The 17,756-nt window shown below is 49.2% G+C and overlaps 1 protein-coding gene across 1 annotated transcript in view; it reads right to left on the reverse strand.

The window, feature by feature from the left end:
* The window catches only part of SIPA1L3 (signal-induced proliferation-associated 1 like 3), a 208,838-nt gene that overhangs the window by 103,907 nt on the left and 87,175 nt on the right, over positions 1 to 17,756 (reverse strand). Inside the window, exon 2 of the mRNA XM_012657142.1 lies at positions 16,504 to 16,571. The gene's annotated coding sequence lies outside the window, so the exon portion shown is untranslated. The remainder of the gene's footprint in view (positions 1 to 16,503; positions 16,572 to 17,756) is intronic.

Consider the following 17,756-nt stretch of genomic DNA (forward strand, 5'->3'; position numbering starts at 1 on the left):
TCACTAATTTGTTCGGTTAAGTGGCAGGGTCAGGACTGGAACCAAGGCCACTGGTTCCAGAATCGTCCTTCATGATGGCGCTGACTGGGCCACTCATGGAAGGGGGAGCCTGAATTGACCTAACTGGGGTGCAAGGAGCCAATCAGCCAGACTGACCATCAGAGCATTAAAACCCCGGGGACCCCACTCTACACCCACAATACTGGTGCAAATTAGGAAGCAGGAGAGCAGCAAGTGGTTAGAGGCAAATGGGGAAGCCGGACCCTCCTGTGCTCTGGGGAGCGCAGGCCAGAGCAGCCTCCTGGAGCACGGCCTGGCCATCCCTGGGGCAAGACAGAATGCCTGTCTCCTGCCACAGCGTGATCACTGGATACAAACCCCTTGGGTTCAAAAGGACGCAGGCGGGGGCATCTCTCTGAAGCACTGCGTGCAGTGGTGTGGAGCCGGGGACGAGCTGTGTGGGGGAGGGCGGACGCCCGTTACATGGGACGGTCCAGCCATCAGACATGATGCCACACTGGATGTGCACAGAACAACGTGGCCAGATCTCAAACACACGCTACTTGGTGAAAACTGGAAAAAACAGAAAGAATGAGATACAGAGCCCAAAACCATTTCTGGAAACTGACTCTTAACTCAAACCTCAACGTATATTTTACAAGGACATGTACATAGCTACAGACACGCCACAAACGCTTCAGAGTAGGGGGAGGAATGGAAGGGCGGACAGAGGATGGAGATGGAAAAAATAACAAAAACCTACCCAGTGACAAGGGAGGAGACACACGTTTTTCCACCATCAGATGAGCCGTGTTTGGCAGCCAGACTCCACTCGCACACCCCTCCCCCTTCTCATGGAGTTAGGCGAGAGTGGAAGGAAGAGGCAGAAATTGGACACAGTAGACTTCTTCAAAAGAAAACCACACTTGTTTGATCTCAGATGCCACAAAGTCCGTTGGGCCTGACACAATTTGTTAACTTAGTGAGCCTTAGCTGGGAACTGAGTTTGGAGACCTTTTCTTACCATGGTGGGCATCTGTCTACTCAATTCCCAATTCTATCGTTCTCAGCTCCGGGAAGATGAACCCCAATTGGTCAAAGGCAACCAGGGTGTGGTCTTCCTCTGGAAATCTGATTGGCCTGGTGTGTCTGTGTGTGGGGCACATGACCTAAGCTGGGCCAACTGCAGACTGAAGGGAAGTATTTATAACCCACGGGGGAGGGGGCTTCTCTCTCTCTCTCTCTCTCGCCCCTGATGCTTGTGGACAAGAAGACAAGTAGCCTGGATGGTCACTGGACACCATTTTGGGACCAAGAGGCAATTCCAGAGGCCTTAGGAGGAAGCTAAAGCCGAGAACGTGAGTCTGCGACAGACACGCTGAGCTGCTGATCCTAGCAGCCGATGCCGCCCCACCTCTGGGATCCCAGAACACATTAGATGTCTTTACGTTTGGCCAGATGATGCCCAGGTTTTTGTTACTTGCAGCTAAAAGCACCCTAACTGAGACCCACAAACTAGCCAGCCATTTTTTGATTGTTGAACAGAGACAATCTCTGCAAAAAGGAAAAGGGCATCAGAAGTGTGACTAGGAAGGGCCCATTAATGCCAACGCATGGAGAATGTTTGTGGGTTTCAAGCTGCCCATCGAGGGGCACACACAGGTTGCCACAGAGACAGTCAGTTGCATCTCTGTACCCAAAGGCTCCGGAAACCCTCAGCAGTGGGTTATTTCCTTCATCCCCTGTGACAGCCAAGCTGCAGCCAGTTTCCAGCGTTGGCTTCTCCTGATGCCGGCAGGGGGCGAATCTCCAGCTGGCGGGGGCTGAGGATCAGAGACAGAGCCTCAAAGCCCAGCCTGGCGCCCCTGCAGCTGCTCTGTTCCCAAATCAAAGGTCACACTTTTGGATCGGGGCTACTGCTGGGATCTCTGAAATGGCACATGGCCCGAGGACCTCAGCAAGGCGACCTTGCTGGCTGCGGTGTACCTCACTCCATGGGAATAAAGGGACAGGCCAAGCGAGACAAGGGGAGGCCGAGGAACGTGCGCTCTGAAGTCAGCCTGCCCCAGGTTCAGTCGCTGCTCCACCCACAGATGGCCCCGCGACTCTGGACAGCAATTTCACTTGGACTGCCTCTTCCATAAAGCCAAAGGAAGGAGGGACAGAGGATGAAGGAAAAGATAAGAAAAACCTACCCAGTGAGACATCTCTGTCACCAGCAACTTTGACTCATTCATTCAACAAATATGTATTAAGCAGCTCCTCTGTGCCAGGTACTATTCTAGAAGCTCGGGATATAGCAACAAATAAGACGCATGATTCATATGACCAAACAGGAGCTCACATGTTAAAGGGCAGGGACAGACAATGCGCAAGTCGACAAATCGACTGCGGAAAGCGCTGTGAAGAAAGCGAGCAGGACGATGCGAGAATAAGGGGGGGCGGAGAGAGTGCGCGTGAGGGGAGCCGAGTTAGCCGGCAGGAGGCACAGCGAGTGATTATAAGGCCAGGTGGGGCCTAGGTTCAAACCCCGACTCCACGACTCCTGCCTGTGTGGCTCAGGCAGCAAGTGACCGGACCTCTCTGTGCCTCAGTTTCCTCATGTGTAAAACTGGATAGTACTTACCTCATAGGGTCTTTGGGAAGACTGAGTGAGTAAATACCCAGGACACACCTAGCGGCAAGGACTAGGCCTAGACGGGGAGCCCACCTGTTCGAGGGTCTCTGTAAGAACTTCTCCCTCAGCCAGTGGCGCTGCTAAGAGCAGCAGTTGTAAGGATGTGGGTTTCCTGACACGCGGCGCTCTCAAGCCCCCTCCCCTGCAGGGTCAGAGCTCACCTTGCTCTGCGTGCGCCCAGCCCTAGGTTCAGCAGAAGAGGGGACAGCAAGGCCCCCACTTACCCAGCAACTGGCAGAGGCCACCTGCGCGGAGGAGATGTCAGTCGGTGGGATCGGAGGAGCTACTCAGGGTACCTGGGCCCCGCCACATCCTGAACCTCCGACACCATTCCCAGGCTGGAGGGGGGATGGCAGACTCACGTGGGCCCACAAAGGAGTCATGTCCTGTGTGGTGCTCAGGAGACGAAGGTAATCTGGAAACTCCCCTCCTCAGCCCTCCCTGCCTCTCTCCCGGCCGGCCCAGAAGAGGGAACTGAGAGAAGCACATTGGTTGGTATCTCAGAAAAGAAATAGGGAAACGGGGTGGGAGGGCTGTCAGCTGCTCTGGGCCTGGGAGGAAACGAGGCCACCTTTGTAGGGAGCCGGCTGGGGTCCCTTCCCTGAGAGGAAGGGCTCGTGAGTCACTGAGGCCTGGAGCCCTTCCGAGGAAGAGGCAGCTGTTGAGAGATCTGTTTTGTGGGCCGCTCCAGCAGGCGTTTCTTTCCTAGGGATTGACGAGTCTAGAACCAGGGCACCTTCTTCTTTATAGAAGGCTCCTTTCAACCCTGCTGCGTGGCCAGATGACAGCACAAAGGTGCCACGTGGCGGGGGAGGGCTGGAGTCTCTGACCCTGACTCTGGCTTATAGCAGTGGAGACAAATTGTCCTGGGGGAGCGAGGGAATCAGGACATCGAGCCTGGAAAGTGCACGCAGGGGTGAAAGAACAAAAGAAAACTGTAGCACTTCTTTCCTTAAAACCCTTCTTCCGTGACTCCCAGGGGCTGTGAGAAGAAAGTCCAGATCTCTTCCCATGGCCCACCAGGCCCCCTGTGACAGCCCTGCAGACCAAAATTTCCACCCCCTCACTCTGCTCCCCCAACACACCCCCACCTCCTTCCCACCCCAGAGCCTTTGCACAGGCTATTCTCCCCACCCCAAAACTCCCCGGCCTCCAGCCTCCCCTGGCAGAGTTCCTTCCTGTTCATTCTTCAAGTCTAGGCTCCAGGTGCTTCTCTAGAAAAGCCTCTTCTGACAATCCCACCCCCACCCCGCCCCAGCCTGGAGTAAGACCTCACACCCCCTGCCTGTTAATTCTTCCTCTAGGCAGTCTGCGCTTTTTCTTCATAGTTCGATTACCACACTTAAATCACGTGGCTATCTGAGTGATTATTTGATATCTCCTCCAGTAAATGGTGAGGGTTATCAAGTCAGAACACTTGTAACGAAAGTATTACTTTCAACAATAGCTCACATTTATTAAACACCTAGTGTTTACTATGACTGCTTACAGCAGCTCTGCGAGATCAATACTGCTATCATCCCTGTTTTATGGACGGATGGGGGCGCCACAGCGGTCCTGGCCGAGACAACAGGTACTACGTAATCAGTTAGTTTGGGAGTATCCAGATGCCTGGGTTACGTTTCTAAATGTCCCTTCCTCCAGCATCCTCTGGGGACAGGAGCCCAGGTCCACGGAACACATTTTTACCATACTCTGGAGTTACAGCCTCTGACTCCAAGGGCCTCTTTCGGTTCTAGTCTCTCCCCAGTCCAAGAAGACGTTAATTTAACACATTCTCACTATGCAGCCACTGTGTTGTCAGGCGTGGCCTGAGCACTAGAGAGACAGCAACAAACAAAACACGTGCAGTCACACCTTCATGGGCTCGCGCCTGCTGGGACAGCGTCTCAAAGCCCTGTCTCTCTTGAACCTGCTCTCGTCAGCTTTTTGTCCCCAGATCGCTGGACCTAGCACAGTCATTTCTATGCCTTATGTCCCTCCTTCCTAGCCTGGCCGCAGGGTCCACGCTCTCCGGGTCTCCTCCCTCCCGGCCTCCTTTGCTGAGTCCTCACCTCTCAGGACGGCTTCTCTCTTCTCTTCTCCATCCACATGGTTCCCCCAGCGACTGCCCCTGGGCTCCTGGCTTTCAACACCAGATCTTTGCAGAGGACGCCTACACTTCCTTCTCCTGCCTGGCCCTCTCTCCTCGACTTGAGACCTGAGTGTCTGATTGCCCCCTTGCTGTCTCATGCAGCTAGCTGTCCCAGGGACATCCGACGCCGAATGGACTCTACGCTGCTTGATTCTTCACACCACCTTCTGCTGCTCCCGGCAAGCCCCACCCCGGGATCCCTCAACTCAATGTCTTCGCCACTCGCCTGGCGTTCGGGCCAAAATCTCGGGGTCATCCTAGGCCCCCTTTTCTCTCACCCCCACATCCAGGCCATTAATACCCACTGTTGGCTCCACCTTCGAGATGTAATTGGGATCCGCCCCTCCCTCTGCCTGCCCCTGTCTCCTGGCAGGACCATGGACCATAGCAGGAGCTTCTGCCCTGATTTCCTGGCTTCCACTCCTGCCCCACATGGCCAGAGAGACTCCATTAGTATATGGGTCAGACCATGTCCCTCCTCTGCTCAGAACCCTCCCACTATCCATTCAGGGAAAAGTCCCCAGTACCTATAAGGCCTCACATGGAACTCTCTGACCTCATTTCCTCCACGTCAGCTTTTTACCTTAGCCACTGAGGCAGGTGTGTAACGGTATCCCACTGTGATTATCCTTTGCATTTCCTCGATGATGAGTCAGGCTGGTGAGAAATGCACTTTAAATAATAATAGTAACAGTAGTAACAATAAATGGTTAACACTGACACAGCATTTACTATGGGCCAGGCACTACGCTAAGTGCTATACAGTGGCATGATCCCTTCCTAAACCTTTCGGGCTGGATGTGTTCTGGAATTCTGAATACTTCGGATTTTAGAAAGACAACCCTGGCAGTTTGTGGAGGAGCACGGTAATCCATCACACGGATATTTCCGCCGTGATGACAACACACCAGCCTGGATCACATTTCACCTGGGACTGTGGATCTGCATTAAGTTCCTGAACGCTCGCCACCCCTTAATGAGGTGGGTGGCGTTATCTCCTCTGTTTTGCAGATGGAGGAACTGAAGCACGGGAAGGTTAGTGCTTTGGCCATAGTCACACACGTAGCAGTGGAGGGCTGGGTTCTAGCACACTCCAAAGCCATCTTTACTACTGTCCTCTGTACTGGGTCTCAGGGTAGTTGACAGAAAATAAATCAATGCTGAATGAACGAATGACATAAAGCTGGGGAAGCAAGAGAACTCAGGCTCTGCAACTCATTACAGCTCACGTGGGAAGAAGGTCAGACACCTCGAAGCTAGCTATTTGCGTGAGGTTAACCTAATTTATTTGGGATGCAAGATCTATCCAAATATAAAACAAGATTTTCCAAAAAAGTTATCCTCAGAAATAATAATTGTCTTTTAGAGTCTTTCGTATTACTTTATTTTGAACCAAGTGCTCTCTGGGTAAGTCTTAGGCTTCTAAAAACTTAAATGGTGCTAGTTTTGGCAACAATAAAAAAAGATGCATGTATTATAACAGACTTCATAACTATTCCTAAGGGCTGAACCCCACAATTCCAAGTGTTATAAGACACTGTGAACAGGCCCTTTAAACAATCCTAAAATTTGTATGGAACCACAAAAAGAAACCCCAAATAGCCAAAGCAATACTGAGAAAGAAAACAAAGTTGGAGACATCACACTTCCTGATTTAAAATTATATTACAAAGCTATAGTAATCAAAACAGTGTGGTACTCACCTAAAAACAAAAATATAAGAGAGCTCAGAAATAAACCCAAACATATACGGTCAACTGATTTTTGACAAGGGCACCAAGAGGACACATGAGGAAAGGATAGTTTCTTCAATAAACGGTGTTGGGAAAACTGGATTTCCATATGCAAAAGAATGAAATTGGACCATTATCACACCATACCAAAAAACCAACTCGAAATGGATAAAAGACCTAAATGTAAGACACGAAGTCATAAAACTCCTAGAAGAGGACATAGGGGAAAGCTCCCTAACACAGTTCTTGGCAGTGATTTTTTGGATATGATACCAAAAGCTCAGGCTACAAAAGCAAAATTAAATAAATGGAACCACATCAAACTAAAAAGCTTCTGCACAGCAAACAATCAACAAAATGAAAAGGCAACCTATGGACTGGGAAACAGTATCTGCAAACCACGTATCTGATAAGGGGTTAATTTCCAAAATTTATAAAGAATGCTTACAAATCAATAGCAGAAAAATAAATAACCCAATTTAAAAAATGGGCAAAGGACCTGAGCAGACATGTCTCCAAAGAAGACATAAAAATGGCCAACAGGTAATAAGAAAAGGTACTCAACATCACTAATCATCGGGGAAATGCAAATGAAAACCACTGTGAGATATCACCTTACACCCATTAGGATGGCTATTATCGAAAATCCAGGAGATAACAAATGCTGGTGAGGGTGTGGAGAAAAGGGAAGCCTAGTACACGGCTGGTAGGAATGCAGATTGGCACAACCATTATGGAAAACAGCATGGAGGTTCCTGAAGAAATTAAAAGTAGAACTACCAAACAACCATAAAAAAAAAAAAAAAGGGCTCAAATACACTGAGATAGACAATGAAACAGTGCTTATTGGGGAATGGGAAGATATAGGTCAAAGGATACAAAATAGCAGGTATCCAGGATGAACAAATTTATAGAGATCTAATGTATAACATGAGGACTAAAGTTTACAAAATTGTATTGCATTAGGGATTTTTGTTAAGTAAGTACATTTTAACTGCTCTCGTCACACATAGTTGGTAACTAGGTGAGATGAGAGGTTTAATCTGCTCCCCTATGGTAAGCATTTTACTATCTATATGTAACACATACCATATTGTAAACCTCAAATATACACAATAAAATTCATCAAAAAAATTAAATAGTACTAACCAGGTGCCAGGCAAAAAATAATAAAAAGATTTCTTTAAAAAGCAAGCTAGGGACAAATAAATGTAAGCAACATTCAATCAATTTAAACAAAATACTTGTGGTCAAAGTCTTACTGGGGCATTTATATAATGGGAACTTTGAAAATTAGAAAACGGGATGTGGAATATAATACCAAAAACTGTCTTGAAGCAGAGTGCCACTGGGGGGGATGACATTGCATGGAGAAATTTAATTTTCCTGAGTTGTCACTTATTATTCATATTGGAATGATTAGTCTGATTGACTCGAAAACAAGTGATTATATAACTGCTTTTATATGTTCACATTTATTCAGTCATTTATCTATTTTCAGTAACTGTCCTTAAAAAACATCAAATCTTGTTTTTCTAAAAAAACTTAACAGTGAGTGGATACACTGTAGAAGTCACCAATACACAAATAAAAGAGGAATTTTTTAAAAACTGTCTAACGGTATAGGATGGGGTTCTTAAGAATTGGGATACAGCGTCCAGTGACAACATAATACACAAATTCAAGAAAGGCCACATTACAAACATTTTGATGGACGTGGAGACAATATATTCTGGAAATGTGTGTAGGTGACTCAAAAAGTGACTCTGGTGATGATAAGAATGCCTGTGAAAAGTGTGAATGACACTGTTTTATGACACATGAGAGGATATAAGCAATATTTGAATTTAATATTTTCGATCTCAAGATTCTAAATATGTCACAAAATTAATAAATTAGCAAATATAAATAAGCACCTGATTACATTGTCTTTATCCTTAACATTTCCTGTGGGCCTCAAACTTTTTTTTTTAAATCTTCTCTTTGGAATCACCTTGTTTAGGGGGTATATCTGGTATTTTTTTAGAACAAACACTGAAAAAAATCCAGAAGATACACACCAGCTCGCAAAAATGATTATCTTGGGGGATTCTGGGTCCTCTGATTTCTTTTTTTAAACAATAAGAAAGTATTACTTTGATCATCAGAAATGCAAACAAATAATATAGCTTTCTAATGTGAAGCTCACCCGAGGACAGGATAACGTAGTAGTCTGCACCCCTGCCTGCATACTGGAATCATCTGGGGAGCTTTAAAAAAAAAGTCCCATACTTGCTTACCCTCAGTAATTCCAACAGAATGTGGGGTGGGACCAGGCCTAGGAACGTCTTAAAGCTCCCAACATGATTCTAATGTACAGCAAGGATGAGAAGCATTAGTTAAGCAAAACTTTCCAAATTGTAGTGCAGAACATGCTACCAGGTGTCTTTCGGGAGAAAAAAAGAAGTAGGTTTCTTTCCTGGAGGATTTCGCACAGCCTGTAATGTGCAAATGTGCACCAGGACTTTACAAGAGAAGCCACAGCACAAGAGAGACATTTGTGTGTGTGTCCACTCAGCACTCCTTTGGAGCAGCCATGCCATGAGCAAGCCCTGTCCACTCTATCTCCAAACTGTACTCAGAGCCTGCCCCCTCCTCCCCCGCTGCTCTCCCTACCCTGGTCCCGTCCTCCGTCATCTCCTGCCTGGACGATGGCATCCTTCTCCCCACTCTCACACTGGCTCCGGCGATTCTTGCCCACCAAGGCAGGCTAGTGGAAGACCCTTGGGGCACGCAGAGTTTGAAACGGCTTCCGCTCCCAGCCCTGAGACTGCCCACCGCGTCCCTAACTGCCATCCTCTGACCGTGGAAGGGAACTGCTTTCAGATGAAGGCACTATGGCGGACAGATCCCTCAGGCCATTGCTGAGTCGCTATGTCACCGGCCCGGAAAGTGGGCCAAAGAACGCTCACACCTGGAGTTGGGGGTCAGTACATTTCCTGACTGTCGAAGCCTGCATGAAAGAGGGGGTCTCTAATACCTGGAGCCCAAAGCATCCAAACTACATACTCTCAATTATACCCTATTTATTGGTCAGTTCTTTTCACCAGGTAGAATTATCATACTTACTTGTTTTTCCTGCCTATTGTCTGTCTCCCCCTTCTAGAATGCCAGCTCTGCGAGAACAGGGACATTTGTCTGTCTTGTTCACTACTGAAACACTGGCTGCCAGAGAGCAGGAACGCAGCATTTGTTGAAAGAATGACTGTGCTCACTTAATTCTTTTAACAACTCCAAAAGGCAGGGGTTACAAGTACCAAACTCCTCCCCATGGCCAGCCGGACCCTGCACGGTCAGCCCACACCTACCTCTCCCTGCTCATGACCCTGCAGCCACGCAGGCCTTCTTCCAGGTCCTTCTCAGTCGAGCTCCTTCCCACGTCCAGAACACCACCGACGCTGTGCCCTCCACTGGGAACGCTCTCCCCAGTCCGTACCTGCACCCAGTGAAGGCCTACTCATCCCTCAGGCCTCCTCCCAAATGCCAGTCCTTATGACAGACATCTCTCGACCTCTCCAAACACGTCGGGGCCCTCAGATATGCTCTCACAGCCCTCTGGGCTCCTCCGTCAGGGCACTTAGTGCAGACGTAATTATACAGCTCTTGCTGCAATTACTTAGATGCTGTTTCCTCCACTCAACCGGAGCTCCAGGAAGGAAGGCACCCCCTTTTCTTGCCAGTGCCCCGAGAAGGCCTGGCACACAGTAGGTGCTGCATAAATACCACACCTGTCAACTGTGGCCATGACATTTATTGCTGACTGAATACTGGGCACCCGCACGTTTCCTCGCAGCCCTGCTGCGGTTGGGCAGGACCGGGAGACTAGTTCCAGGTGTGAGCAGACGGGAGTTTGTTCCTTCTGGGCCTCGGCAGCTAAGCGCTGCTGTGCCTCCCTCTGGTTCTTGTCTCCTGCTGTGGCGTCCCTGGAGGCTGGAGGTTTCGCCTTGGAAACCTCAAGCCTGGGTCAGGCCCCGCATCTGACCTGCCTGTGTCACAGATAAGAAATGGACGTTTGCTGTGTCCAATCTCTAGGATCCAGGTTAATTTGTTACTGCAGCAGAATCCCGCCCATCACCGGCATTCCTGAGAATGAATGAAGGCAGCCAGAGGCAGAGACACCGTAGTCATAGGCTGGAAGTGCGGAGCAGGTAGTGGCCTCCAGTTGCCAGTATTGAACCTCAGTGAAAGGACTGGGGGAGGCGGGTGGAACAACTGCTCCCTGGGAATCGCCACTTTCCATTCCTGATGGGGCAGATGAAAGGACCCAGAGCCTTTGCTGCCTTCAGACAGGGATGGCCTCGGCAGCAGCTCTCATCAAACACAGCTCCTTAGGGATCACAGCCGGGTCCCAGTCCCTGGGGACAGGGGAGGAGGCTATTCAGAAAGCAGCAACACCCTGGAAAACCCTATGAGCTGGAGGAAGCTGAAACAGCAAGGCTGCATGAAGGGCCGGGGCTAATTCAGGCTGACAGCCTTCCCTTGGAATCACCCACTGGGGCTCTGCCCTCCCGGCTCTATCCCAGAGAATAAATCACACTGTCAGGTCTAATTTGGGGCTCGGCTGATGGGCTGAGCAGAGCATCCATGCGTTCTGGCCATGGAGGTCAAGGGCAGCCTAAGCTCCTGAGGCCAGAGCTGAAAGGCCTAAGACGGGGTGCAGAACCCTGGGGCCACATGTGGCCTTCTGGATCCTTGAGTGTGGCCTTTTGACCGAATCCAAATTTTACAGAACAAATCCTTTTAATAAAGGGATTTTTTCTGTGAAGTTTGGATTGGTGGAGGGGCCGTGCTTGGGGATCTGGAGGGCCACATGTGGCCCCAAGGCTGCAGGTTTCCCACCCCTCCAGTGAAATTCCTGGTCTAGGCCTCGGCTGTGTGAGCCCTGTTCCCCAAACACAGTCCTGCTACATCCTACACTAGCTCAGGGCTGGGCACAGGGTAAACCCTCACATGTTTGGTGAGTAAATAATCACAACGGCAGCAGCTAGCACTTATTATCTTATAGCCTGTGACTAAGCTGCCTAATCTCCCGTGCGGTAAGAGCTAATGAGTGTAAGCTGCCGCCATCATCATCATCATCATCATCATCATCATCTCCTTCTCATCATCTCATCTATTATGTGACTACCTTGTGCCAGGCACTGTCCTAGGTACTTGAAATTCATACTCACATTTTTAATCCTCAAAACAACTGTAAGAGAAAACGGAAGCTCCCGGAGTCAAGCTGCCCATTTAGGGCACGTCAGTGGCTCGGCTAAGACCAGACCCCAGCTCAGCTGGACTCTGGAGCCCGTGCTCTTGGCCACCATCTGCACTCACTTTTGATTTTGCCTCCCTTGTGAAGCTTTCCTGAAACCCCAAATCACAGTCAGGTGACTCCTCTGGGGTCCCGCAGCCCTGCGGCTTCCCCTACTAGAACTCTCATCACTCTGGGCTGTTCACCTGCAGAGCCTTCCCAACACACTGTATCCAGGTAAGCCTACTGCCCAGCAGAGGACCAGGAACACGGGACATGCCTAGTCAATGTTGGATGGATGGATGGACGGAAACCCAAGTCCAAACCTCTCATTTTACACACGAAGGGAACAGAGATTCTGAGAGTTGTAGGGAGAGTTTCCCTGAAGAAGGGAGAGGTGGAGAAGGGACACATTGCTCCTTGAATCTCTATTCCTCCTCCAAAGCCCAAAAGCTGCTGCCAGGAACCCTCCCTGATCCCTAGGCTGGGCCAGACACCTCTGTTGGGTTCCCACAGTCCGCTGGGGCCTCCTCCATCACAGCCCTGACCACTCTGGGCTGTCACCATCTGAGGACCTGCCTCCCTCACTGGATGAGGAGTCCTATGAGTACAGGGCCCCGCCAGCTCTACAGGGACGGGCACAGAGGAGGTGCACAGTAAGTGTGTATTCAATCAACCAGCAGAACTCCAGAGGAAGGCTGGGAGCCTCATCCTGGAAGAATTTAAAGCACAGGTACACTTTACTTGGAAAAGGGGAGGCCAGGAGCAGCTTCCTCAGCCATGTGCAAGCCTCAAAGGGCTGCCAGGAAGAAGTGTGGCTGGTGCTGCTCACCAGGCCTGGACCAGAACCAGTGGGAGGTAGTTGCACAGAGGCGGACACGATTCACAAGAAAGCTTTTTAATGATCCACTTCCCCAGAGCAAAATATGCAGCCCTGTTCCTCCCCTGCTGAAAGAATTTAAGCTGAGGCTACACAGTGAGCCGCTGGGGACCCCAGTCACTTTCTGGACCTCTTACGGGGCAACAAAGTATCGTGGCCAAGAGCAAGGGCTCTGGAGACAGGCTGTAAATGTTCCCACCCCAGCTCCTCTACTTGGCAAGCACCACTCTGTGCCTCAGTTTCCTCATCACTACTGCAGAGATATTACAGCAGTGACATCATGGGTAGTTGCAAGGACTGAATGAGATCACGCGCATAAAGTGCTTACAGCGGGGCTTGGCGCAGTCAGCACCATTAATGTTAATTATTGTTGCTTTTCTTTCCCCATGGAGCCAGACATTGTTGGCTGGCTAACCCAACTGACTCTCTCAAATCACTTTTTCTCTGGCCTCCTCCTTAGGAAAGGCTGAAAAGTTAAATGAAATTTCCCGCCTTCCTTGGAGCAAGGGGAGGCTATGTGACACATTTCTGGCCAATGAGATGCAAGTGGAGTCTTCTAGGATATTTTGGGAGTGCTTAAGCAGTGCAGATTTGAAACACATGTCACTGGAGTTGATCCTTCACTTTTTATTCTGCTTGGGCCAGTGGCAGCAACCATGCGACCACGAGGAAAAGGCCAAGAGAATCCAAGAGGCTCCAGCCCTGACACCACCCAGCCACTGAACTAACACTGGCAGCCAAGTACCTCCAGGTTTGCTATGATGGGAGAGAAATCAACCCTCATTCGTTTAAGCTGCAGTGAGTTTGGTTTTCTCTTCTTGAAGCTGAAAGCATTCCTGGCCAATGCACCCACCATGACACAAATGGCGCAAGGCATACGCCCATAGTAGCTGTTTGCCAACCTCAGCTAAGGCCCACAGTGAGGAACCCCAAATCTAGGAAAAAAGAGCGGAAGGCCGAGCCAATAACGGTGTTTACCAAACCTCAGCCGTGTGTTCCACCCTTCCTTTCAGCTGCAGCTACATCCCATCTGTACATTTACTAAATATTTTCTTTAAATTAACTCACTTTTAAACTTAAATACATATATATTTAAAAAGGAATCTATATCACCACTGAAAATGAAAAATTGGTATCTTTTGCTACAAAGAAAAGGTAACTTAAAAAATAAACAAAATCTAATCATCCATGTATCACCGAAAGTTATCTGATATAGCATAATTTGAGTTCAATGGACCAGCACAAAAATTCCTCATTTTCCTTTTCTGCTGGGGGAAAATATCAGAAAATCTTGCAATGCTTGGCATTTCCGCAGGGCAACAATGGGCTACAGCTGAGCAGGGAACACGTTTTTCCTATTCACCACGATTCCCAAAACCCTGTTCAGAAGGGAGGCGATTTGACTGCGTCCTCCCCGCTGGCTGGGGGAGGAAGTAGGCCAGGCATCGCCGCCTTCCCACCTCTGTTCAGGGCCTCCTCAGAGAGGCCTTCCCAGATCACCTTGTCTAACGCTTCCCCTTGTGACTCCAGTCGCCTCCCCTGCTTTGCTCATCTCTGCATACGCTACAGCACTTATCCCCCTCTGACTTAGCCCATATTCGCTTTTTGTCTGTTTATTGCTTGATCCTCCAGTAGAATGTCAGTTCCCTTAGCGAAAGGATTTTATCTGTTTTGCTCATTCCTGAATCCCCAGTGCCTGGAACCTAACAGTAGGTACTCAAATGCATACTTGTTGAGTGAAGGAAAAGAAACAAACAGAATCGAATGAATGAATAAATGAAACCTTGTCTCCTTTCTAGTTCCTTAATACTCTGGTTATCATGTTGGGAAAATGCATGGTCCTTCTGCAATTTGAGAGGCAAGGCTAGGAACACACTCAGGATTTAGGACCTTTTACCACATTAAAAAGGAATGTGCGAGATTAAAACAAATATTCATGAGTCCATATGATACATACATTAATAACTCAATAAAGAAATAAATGAGGGGGAAGGGACAGGTGTTCCCTATGGAAGAATTCCAATTAATGCATGTGGAAGGAATGAGGGACATACAAAAACCATTAGGGAAATACCACAGTCATAGCTGTTGTAGGCAAGAGCCAGCCACCCATGGATGCTAAAATTAGTGAGTGGAAGTTTGAGGAGAAGCAGGATATTAGCAAAGTATCTCCCCCAAGATATTTATTAATGACAAAGGAAAAGCAGTAACTTTACAGTGGGGAAACCTGGCAGACACCACCTTAATCACGTGATCCAGGTGAACACTGCCAGGACTAAGATGCATGGACATCAGGGACCCCATATGACGCACTGAGGAGGAACGTCACCTCTGTGGTGTTCTTCCAAATAGCACGACCTCAATTGAGGCACAAGAAAACATCAGACAAACCCAAATTGAGACATTCTACACAATAACAGAGCAGTCCCCTTTCAAAGTGTCAAGGTCATGAAAGACGAGGAAAGACTGAGGAATGGCTACAGACCGGAGGAGACAAAGGAGACGTGACAACTGAATGCAGTGTGGGACCCTGTGGGATCCTGGAACAGAAAGAGGACGACAGTGGAAACATTAGTGCAATCTGATCAAAGTCTGTGATTTAGTTAATACTGGACCAGTGCTAAATTCCTGGTTTTGATCATTGTGCTACAGTTGTGTAAGATGGTAACATCAGGAGAAGCTGGGTGAAGGGCAAATGTGTGAACATCATTTCTGCAACTTTTTTATAGCTCTAACATTACTTCAGAATAAAAAAGTTAATAAAGAATTGTGCTGAGAAGCATCCTTTGACATAAATCTGGCCCCCAGACACTGTCCCATAGACAAGCTCCAGGTACCCGGCAGAGCTTTGGCAGGACGGAGGAACATGATGAGACCCAGCAGACAGACGAGAGAAAGTTCCAGCCAGATTCACTCGGTTTCCACAGCTCGACCGACAGGCTCTAAGACTCAGCCAGTGTCCAGTCTGGACGCCAGAGTCCCCTGCCCTTCTCCCTCCCACACTGTCACAGTCTCTTGGTTCTTCAGAAATCAGAAAACACCCGCCCCAGAACCCCGCTAATAAAGGTTGGGGTGCTCATTTAGGGCCGTCTCACTGCAACCTGGAAGGACGGCTTGCGGCCCACTGCACTGCTTCGAATACATCCCACGGACACAAAAGAGGATGATAAACCCCCCAGAAACCTAAATATAACATATAAAACCTATATATTACAGGTAAGTGTTTTACCATATGTACATATTTTACTTCTGTGTAAACACCTACACCGTGTTTTTAGCCTATAGAGAAACCAGTGCGTTTACGCGAGGGGGTGGAGGGGATGCGCTGCATCGTGACCGCGATGGCAGTTTCACAACTGCATACATTTGTCTAAACTCAAAAGAGCGACACACCAAAGAGTGAATTTTACTCTATGCAAATTTTAAAAATTGAATTAAAAAAATAGAGTATGATACCTTGACGTATGCTTACGAACAAAGATTTCTGAGACATCCTACAGCTGGGGACAGCGGGTAGCGCGCTGCAGAAGCCACCACAGAGCGTGGCTCCTTTTTCTTACATGGCAAACTAAAATAACAGGCGTGTATATAAATAAGCAGGAATGTTCGCGTACGGGAAAGGCCTGGCAGGACGTCCAGCCGACGACCGACGGTAATTACCTCTGAGGGAAGACGTTGGGCTTGTGGGTGACGGGAGGGACAGTGAAGGAAACTTCCCTTTTTCCCATAATTTTTAAAATAATACAGATGCGCATATGTACCAGTTGTAAACTTTAAGTAAACAAGCAGCCACGCTGCACTTACCCTTAGCACCTTCTGGACACTAGTGCTCCTCGAGGGTCCCGGGAGAGCCGGTGTCAAAGACTGCGCGTCTACGCGGAGGGGAGAAAGAGGTTATGTCCCTGGCCAGCTGGAGCCTTCCTGCGGCAGTATCCACCTGTCACGCACGCAGTCACTCCCTCAAGGAGCATCTCTCCGACACTTGCTACGTGCCTGGCACGAGAGTGCACCAGCGGCCAAGACAAAGTTGTCTGCAGGGAGCAGACGTTCTACCAGGGGAGGACGATGAGCAAGTGCTCAGTACCAAGTCGGGAGTGGGGAGGACCTTGGTGGAAACCCAGCAGGTGAGGATACAGCGACGGCGCTGCCACTGCACACAGAGAGCTCGGGGAAGGCCTCTCTGCGGAGAGGACGGAGACCTGAATACGAGAGACCCCAAACGGTGTGACTACCTGGGGAAGAGCCTTCCTGAGGCGGGAGCCCACGGGGAGCATTTCGGGCACGGCCAGCAGGCCTGTGTGGCTGGCGCAGGGTGAGTGTGGGGTGACCGGTGGGGGCAGACGGAGGGCTACTGTAAGGACATTTCCTTCAGACAACTGTGAACAGAGGAATGACAGAGAAACAGCACTTGTCCTGATTTGGAACTTCATATTATGAATTTATGTTTTTGTCTATTTAGCACGGTTGTTTATATTTAAGTGGGTATTTCATGGCTGAATGACTGTCTCCAGGCTAGAGGTACTGTCTGTATTGTTCGCCATCACATTCTCGGTGCCGGCACAGGCTGGGCACTAAGTCAGGTGAGATCTGAGAGGACGACCTAGAGCCACCCCATATGGAATGGCCATTAACTAATGACTCTCCCTCCTGACGTGCCAGCTCAGTCCTAGCAGACACATGCTGGTTCATTTCACTCTCCCAATCACCCTAAGAAGTAGATACTATTATTACTGTCATGTCACAGATGAGGAAACTGAGGCACACAGTGGGTAAGGAGCCCAGCAGCTGAGGTAGCCCAGCCAGTCAGAAGTATACTCAGCCGGGCGCGACAGCACACGCCTGCAGTCCCGGCTACTCAGGAGGCTGAGACAGGTGGATCCACTGAGCTCAGGAGTTGGAGACCAGCCTGGGCTACATAGCGAGACCCTGTCTCTAAGGGGTGGGGGGAAGTAGACTACACACAGCCAGGACATGAACCAGGCAGCCTGGCTCCGGACCACACGGCTAGACCACACTCTGTTAGACAGTCAACAACGGGAAGGCTAACCACAGGCTGG

The sequence above is a fragment of the Propithecus coquereli genome, unplaced genomic scaffold, assembly GCF_000956105.1.
Source record: "Propithecus coquereli isolate 6110/MARCELLA unplaced genomic scaffold, Pcoq_1.0 Scaffold53, whole genome shotgun sequence".
Taxonomy (NCBI): Eukaryota; Metazoa; Chordata; class Mammalia; order Primates; family Indriidae; genus Propithecus; species Propithecus coquereli.